This window comes from Alligator sinensis, unplaced genomic scaffold (assembly GCF_000455745.1).
Source record: "Alligator sinensis unplaced genomic scaffold, ASM45574v1 scaffold824_1, whole genome shotgun sequence".
NCBI classification, from domain to species: domain Eukaryota; kingdom Metazoa; phylum Chordata; order Crocodylia; family Alligatoridae; genus Alligator; species Alligator sinensis.
The window spans coordinates 388,692-396,680 of NW_005842463.1; the positions used below are offsets into that span (position 1 = coordinate 388,692).

General features: G+C 47.6%; 1 protein-coding gene across 35 annotated transcripts in view; it reads right to left on the minus strand.

Annotated features, from left to right (window-relative positions):
• EPB41L2 (erythrocyte membrane protein band 4.1 like 2) overlaps positions 1–7,986 on the minus strand; it is a 230,308-nt gene extending 222,322 nt beyond the window's left edge. For 34 of the 35 annotated variants that reach the window (XR_003095733.1, XR_003095751.1, XR_003095744.1 and 31 more), the window contains exon 1: positions 7,957–7,986. The gene's annotated coding sequence lies outside the window, so the exon portion shown is untranslated. The remainder of the gene's footprint in view (positions 1–7,956) is intronic. The other variant, XR_003095729.1, reaches the window with a different exon arrangement.
• Positions 7,987–7,989: the final 3 nt, after the last annotated feature.

Genomic DNA, 7,989 nt, shown 5'->3' on the forward strand with positions numbered 1-7,989 from the left:
TAGTTCTAAATTATTCCCACGTGGCGGCTAACGATTGGCCTGTTAGCCGTATAAGAGGCTTGAGCAGTTTCCGCCCAAGCCGAAGAGGACTCCACATCCATCTCGTGGGGACTCTGGATACACGGCAGGGTAATAGAGACCCTGTGTGAGATTCAGAGGAGCTTGGCGACCTGATCCATCACCCACCTCTTCCCGTCTTCGATAGCAAATTTTATAAGACATATCTCCGACTTCGATTTTGGTGGCGCGTTCACCCAGAGCATCCGGAGCTCTGTTCCGTGGAGCCTAGCAAACTCCACGCGACCGTCCATGTTGTCTGTGTCTGTAATCGCAACTCAAGCAAGTTCTCCAGCCTACACCACTGCCATCTCCGTGTAAGTAAACAATCTTTAAAACTACTGCTAAGCGTTTGTGCCTAATTCCAGCTCGTCGCCCTCCCTCTCCGATCCAGTGTGCCCGGGCTGCTGGCCACAGCCCGCGTGCAGCACGGAAAAGGGCTCGGGTCGCTCCCGGCCCGCACAGGGGGAACATGCAAGATTAAAGGAGCTGCCATGCACTCTACTTCCACTGTGAATTTGGTAGGTCCCTAATATTTACATATTCATGGTATGGTATCTTAAGACAGCTAGTACAAAGTTTCTCCTCTTTTATCTCAGTGTCCAAATTCTTCCTACCATTGAAGGAGCTTCTATGAAGTTCAAGGCAAAGGAGACAAAGCTGCAGGTCCCATGTTCTAGGACAGTAGTTTTCAACCTGGAGTCCAGAGACTATGTCTAAGGGGTCCACAAAAGATGTCCATGATCAGTCAAAAGTATGTGACTACTCAGAATTCAAAGAGGTCTGCACCTCCATTCAATTTTTTTTAGGATTCTGCAAACAAAAGAAGGTTGAAAACCACTGTTCTAGGGTCTCAGAAAGATCCCTACTCCTCAAAAAAGTCAAGGAGAATATGCAGTTCAGGCCAGGGGGATGTTTAAGGAAGCAGGAGATGAAAAAAAAAACAGGATGAAGTTTTACACCTCACTTTTTTATACTTGTTTCATACATTTGATTTGCAAAAGCCACAAGCAAGAATGTTCATAGCAAGTCAGTAAAATATCACATCAGCAGTTAGGAACAATAATGCACACACAGTATCAAGAAGAGAATAAATCATAAAGTGCAACTGATATTAGAATCTAGGGAGTAATCTTCTCAAGTAATGGTCCAACTGTCAGCCATATTACCAATAATATTGGAGTGCCTTTTTATACCACCATGCCACATTGGTCTTGAGCCACCAAGACAAATCAACTTGTTTTTGATCTGTTATATCACAAAAATGCATATTTCTATTATGTGTCCTCCAATTTGTATCTACAAGTAAGCCTATCATGTCATGCCAAAACAGCTAAAACACCAACCACTAAACTGGCAAATGCAGCCATAGCTCCTATTTGTCACACTGACGTGGCATGGCTTTCACATGCATCAGATGTCTACATGGCACACTGAAAGACCCAGTTAATTTTAAGGTAGGCCGAAGTCACTGTGGAGGCGTCTACACAATACGCTTTACTGAGCAGTAGACTAATCTACTATGCAGCAAAGCATCACCATCTACATATACATGGCATTTACTGCACAGTAAATTAGTCTACTGCACAGTTAGCTAATACTTGTAAATACAGGTACCAGATTAGCTGCTATCATGCAGATGCTGACCCGATCAAATTTGCTCCTGGTCAGCCACACTAGCAGGGGGCCAGAGGGAATGGGGGAGTTCTCTGTCCCTATTCCTGACACTGCTCAGCTCCCAGCTGCCCCCCAAGGACCCAGGAGCTGATCAGCTTCAGAACAGGGTCATTCTCTGCACCCCTTTGTCCCAACGCTGTGTGGCTCCTGGCTCCCTACAGGAGTTGGGAGCCAAGCAGCACCAGGGGGACTGGGGAGGTCTATGTCCTGCTCAGCCGGGGCTTTATCAGCAGCTGTCCCGCTTGAGATGCAGCTGCAGCAAGCCCCCTGCCAGGCAGGGGTTCCCTGCCTGGCAGGGGGCTTGCCAACAGCTGCCCTAGGAGCAGGACAGCTCCTGGTGAGCCTTCTGCTGGGAGGGAAAGCCCCGCTACACACATGGCTCACTGGCAGCTAAGTGATCCAATGTGGATGGGGCCAGGAGAGCTCTGCCAGTTGCAGGAGGAGCTGTCTCCCAGCACCGTGCACATCAGGACCCCCTCCAGATCCAACGTGCATGGGGCCAAGAGACAGCTGCCACTGCAGCTGGCAGAGCTCTCCTGGCTTCGTGCTCATTGGGACTGGCCCTCATGACCCCTGGAGGTCCCCCTGGCTGCTCAGGGCGGGCAGAGCAGGCTAGGAGCAGCCCTATACCAGGCAGCTCCTGTTAGGAGCAGATTTGCTCCCAGCAGGGTGCACGCATCAACGCAGTCCCAGGGAAGGCTTACTACACAGTATTTTATTATGCAGTAAGCCTATATCACATTAATAGCACACGTAGAGATGGCCAATTTAAGTTAAAACTCTCCGAACCAAGGCAAAATTCTAGAGTATAAAAGCAAGATTCCCATTTGGAATCAAAGCTTCTAACAGAACACAAAAAACAGTCTGCACCGCTAATACACTCTTCTCTTTCTAATACAAGAAAAGAAAAGAAAAAAGGTATGGTAAACACAGAAGATGACAGAAATGCACTAATCATAGTGCCACATTATTGCACTATTAATATGCAAACAGAAGAAAGTCTAGTATATAGTATTTAAATGGTGGGCAACCTGCAAAACTTAATCCTTCTTTGGTAAACAGTAGAATTTCTACTACTGGATTTTAATAGTGCCTCTCTTTGACATAGAAAAAAACAAGACAAATCATCTTTTCTTTCTGGTAAAAATCAAGTAAAGACTGGGTAACATACAAAAATGGGACAACAGTATGCTATCCTCTTTTCCTCTAGATGAGAAGGCAGGCTGCAAGTAGTTTTCAGGAAGAGCCTGCAATTCTGCCTTCCTACAGATGTTCACAAGAAAATCAAATTACCTTCATCTTCCATAACATTTTCATACATATGCCTTTATACATAATAAATCTCACTGAAGTCAATTGGAGTCTTTCCTTGCAAGTCATAAAGGCAGAAGGGAACACTGTAATCATGTATTCTGACCTCCAGTATTTATCCAGATAATAGGAACTGAATTCTGGACAGTCCTATTTCACTTAATTGAAAATGTTGAGTGAGGGAGAACTCTCACCCTCCTCACTAAATTGTACCTACGGTTAATTAAAGTTCTATTGACATTTTTACATCTAATTTCTTGTATGGATTTGTCTAACTTCACATTGCCGTTACTGGATTTTGTCATGCCTTTGTTAAAGGGTAACTAGAATTCAATAAGGGAGCTTTTCAGTTTATGTACATTAAATGATAAAACCAACCCTCTTTGCAAACCTAACTGATCTAAGTCTCACCACAGAGCATCTTTTCCAATCCTTGTAAGTTGGAAGAAATTCAAAGAGTTATCAAAAACCTTCTTGAACTTTTGACACCCCAGAACTGAATAGCATTTGCAACAGTGCCAAAAAGAGGTAATATAACATCCCTACTCATTATTCCCCATTTGAGTTTTTGGCCACAGTAGCCACTGAGAAGTCATATTCAGCAGACTATCCCACACACCACCCTCCGATTCCTTCCTAGAGTTACTGCTTAAAAGACTAGATTCCTCCATCCTCTAGATCTGTTCCTTTTTCCTTTGTTCCAGCCACATTAAAAATGCACATAGCTTGATTATGGCCACTTTACCAAGCAACATAGGTCACTCTGAATCAGGTCCATAGTACAGATGCTCTCTAAAACAAACAATGATATTCTGTCCAGTTGTTACCACTATTCCAGATTTAAAAAAGCTACTATTCTGACAGTCCAGCGGGTTCTTCAGTGCAAGCTGTGCAGTGCCAGAGGACTGTAAAGCAGTTGGTGGCAGTCAATGGGTCAGCAAACTACCTCTCCTTGTTTATAGCTGTTATATCTAATTTAAGGAAACAAGAAACACCTTTAAAAACTTCTTATGCTTGCCTGTAATTGTCAGAGTATGAAACAAAATGACTACTTGCAAGAGGAGAAAGGTGGCAAGACACTATTACAGTGTGGTTCAGTTAAGTGTTGAACAGTCTAGTTATTGGTGTGCTCTTTCACTTTTTATGTTTGCATACAGCATATGGACAACATTTTGAAAGTGCTGATAATAACAGAGAACACACACAGAGATCACCCCAGCAGCCAGTACCAGAGAAAGGTAAGTATTGTCAGGAAATTACTGATTTGTTACTGGGGTATAAGTTGCAGCCATATTGTTCCAAGGACAAAAGCAGACAATATATCAGATTTAACCAACGAGCCTTGTCTGACTCATTACTGGATATTCTATTAATTCCCAAGTTTACATCTAACCAGTAGCAGGGAGTATTTCCCTCCCAAAGACAGGACAGGGAAGTAATATCCTGAAGGGCAGCAGACTCAAAAGAAAGCTGGAGACTGCCTGGGTGCAGGCCAGAGAAGGCAGCTGCAGAGGGGGAGACCAGATAGCAGGCAGCATGGGAAGTAGGACTGGAGGGCCTGAAAGCTAGTTTGAGATGCGTTTGTTGGAAGGGGTGACAATTACAGCAGCAGATATTTGCAGGCCATAGCCAGATGACATAGGGCAGTATAGAAAAGAGTTCCAGATTTCTATCTTACTTCTTCTAGGGGGCTGTCTTAGGAACTGGGGGTTGATCTTTCATCTTCAATTCAGAGCTATCCTGCCAAGGAAACCTGAAACTTATTTCTGGCAGAACCTGTAGTGGCTATAAAAGAATCCTTTCCAGTCCAGACTGCACATTTAAAGAGACCCATCAAGGGATACTATCTACAGAACCTAGTGCTTGGGTCAACAGTACTTATCCCCAAGCTCATGGGACAGTCAACACCCTGTAAGATACCTGAACCTTGGTGCAACCAAAACAGCCATGGCCATACCATCAGGGGGGCATTTACAGAATGAAAAATAGGATCTACATAGTGGGGTGCACGTTTCCAATGCTCTCCAGGCAAAGAAGATTGCTCCATTAGCTAATGAAGTACCTGTAGCTGGCTCGCTGAAGAAACAATTTTACCTTCTGCATTGCTAGTTCTCCATTGCTGTAGTTTTTTTAAGCGTAACAGTGCTGCAGTCTGTGTGGATAGGATGGTAGCTACACACTACACTAACTCAGATATTAAGTGTATCCAGAGAATACAATTATTAGAAGTTGAACTCAACCCTCTCCTCTAATGAGAAGAGCCTTGACCTATGCTGCTTTTGGTGACCATTACTTTAACATGTAGCAGTAAGTTTGTGATGCATCATCCCCACCAATCTTTTAATTTTAGAAGTTTGTCTTTAAAGAAGATAATCGTCAACAACATAATAGAGCAGGAAGAAAAAGCCATCCTATACATCAGTCCAGGTTTCCCAAAGGTAGTTATCTGTAGTCACTTTTAAGTATCACCTAACCACATGCAAGATGTGCACTGCTATTGACATCAGAGCACACACCAACTGCTGAAACTTCCTTAGCCTGACGAAGGGTTTTTGAACCCGAAAGCTTGCTTAATAAATATTCTCCAACTATTTGGGTTGGTCTAATAAGAGAGATCAAATTCACCCAAGGAACCTGTGCGGGCCGGGAGCGACCCGAGCCCTTTTCCGTGCTGCACGCGGGCTGTGGCCAGCAGCCCGGGCACGCCGGGTCAGAGAGGGAAGGCCGTCGAGCTGGAATTAGGCACAAACGCGTAGCGGTAGTTTTAAAGATTGTTTACTTACACCGAGATGGCAGTGGTGTAGGCTGGAAAACTTGCTTGAGTTGCGGTTACAGACAGGAAAAAAAACAAAACCTCGAACCTGCAGGGCACGAGGGTACGTCGCAAAGGGTTTTCGGCGACGGGAAAATAAACCTGCAGGACTCGAACCCGGGTAGAAGAGCTCTGAAGTCGTCCGGCAAGGACTCACACGAAGTTTGCTAGGCTCCGCGGGTCCGGTTCTTTTGCGTGCGGGAAGGGATACGTCTGGACTGCGATCGACGACGGGGAGAGGCTAGAGGTTGATCAGACCTCCGTTGCCTGCTTGAAATGCGCTGGGTCCGTAAGGATCCGCAGTGCTTAGAGATCTTCACACAGCGTGAAGTCTCCTCCTCCCGGTGTTCGTGGAGTCCTGACTCCACGAACACCGCCCAGCTTGGGCAGAAACCACTCAAGCCTTTTATATGGCTAGCAAGCCAATCACTAGCCGCTACGTGTGAATAATTTAGAACTGGCCAATAATGGGACTCAAATTAGCATACAAATGGCGGGAACTCTTTGCAACGAGCACTTCTGTGCTGCAACAAAGAAATGCACCCTGCAAAGAAAGCTTCAAATTGGTGGGAAATTCTCCCTTGCACCAGGGTTCTCTTTTGCAGCAGAAAACTCCACCGTGCAAGGAAGCTATAATTTAGCGGGAACAATTTAGCAGTGCTGAAGCACACAAAAACAAAAATCACACCCTTTGGGCTGTGACAGAACCTTGTCTGCCATTGACATCAACAGACATTCAATTCAGTGGGAGCTCCACCTATGAATCAACTGTAAACTCAGACCTATAGTTAAATTATTGGTACTACAGTATTTATGATTATGACTGATGAGCTAAAAGCAATGGATGAGCTTAAGCATTTCCATTACTTTGGGGCAAGGTTGCTAAACCTCTGGCCCATGAAGCCATGCAATCTGGCCCACAGAGGTCCAAAAATCTGGGGCAGGGAAACAGTGGCAGCAATGACCTGATGCCAAATTTCCAGACCTGTGGGGAGCCCCATGGGCCAGACAGCGCAACAGATCAGCATGTGGAGGCGCTCTGGGTCCAATCCGGCAGCGCTGGACTGAATGGAGGCAGCGTGGGACCCCACAGACTAATCCTGGCACACAGATCGATCCCGTGCCACTCATCCTGCTTTAGGGCAAGGGTGCTCAACCTCCAGCCTGCAGGCCAGAGGTGGCCTGTGGAGACATGGTATCCGGCACACAGGATTCCTCCCAGGTTGGGAAATTTGGCAGCAGGAGAGGAGTGGCTAGTAAGGCAGCCACCCCCCCACTGCCAAATTCCCAAACCTCACGCAGTGGGGTGCAGCCAGGTCACACCCCCTTCCCCCCCCAGCCAGATAGGGCCAAGCTACACCCCATCTCTGCCTGCGGGGCTGGGGCTGCCCCCACCTGCGAGGCCAGAGGGTTTAGTGCCACCACGCCTAAACTGGGACCATAAACCAGATCCGACTCTGACAGGCCAGGCGCTGCGCATCTGGCCAGCCCGCCAAGGTTGAGCACCACTGCTTGAGGGCCAAGGGAGGAGGCGCTCACCAAACCCACAGCAGCCAGCTAAGTCCAAGACAGTCACAAACAAACAAATGTTCCTGTACCCGGTGCACAGACGAGGCACAAACCTGCACCCAAGTCTGACCCGCAGCACCGGATTGTGCCTGGGGGAAGGGGGGGAAGACCCCCCCATCCAAGAGGGGAAGGAGAAGACACGGAGACAGTCAGGCACGCAACCGTGGAAAACGAGGGTGGGAAGGGACCTCAGGAGGACATCTAGTCCCACCCGCTGCTCAGAGCAGGACCATCCCCAGCAACATCACCGCAGCCAAGGCTTTGCCCACCCGGGGCTTAATTAAACACCTCCAAGGATGGTGTTCCCCGCGCTCGCTCCTGGGCAGTAACTTTTCCCTCCTCTCCCCGCTCAACTCCCCTAGGAAGTCCCTGCAGCTGGCGCACAACAAGGAGCCCAGCCCGGCCTCTGCCGCTGCCAGAGGCGGAGGAAGGGGAAAGCCGCTGGGGGCGGGGGAAGAGCCGGCACCAAGGGGGACTGTGCGTGCGGCTGAGAGAGAAAGAGAAAGAGACCCGCCCTGCCCCGCCGGGACCTATGCGCCGCCGCTGATCCGCTCCCTGCCCGC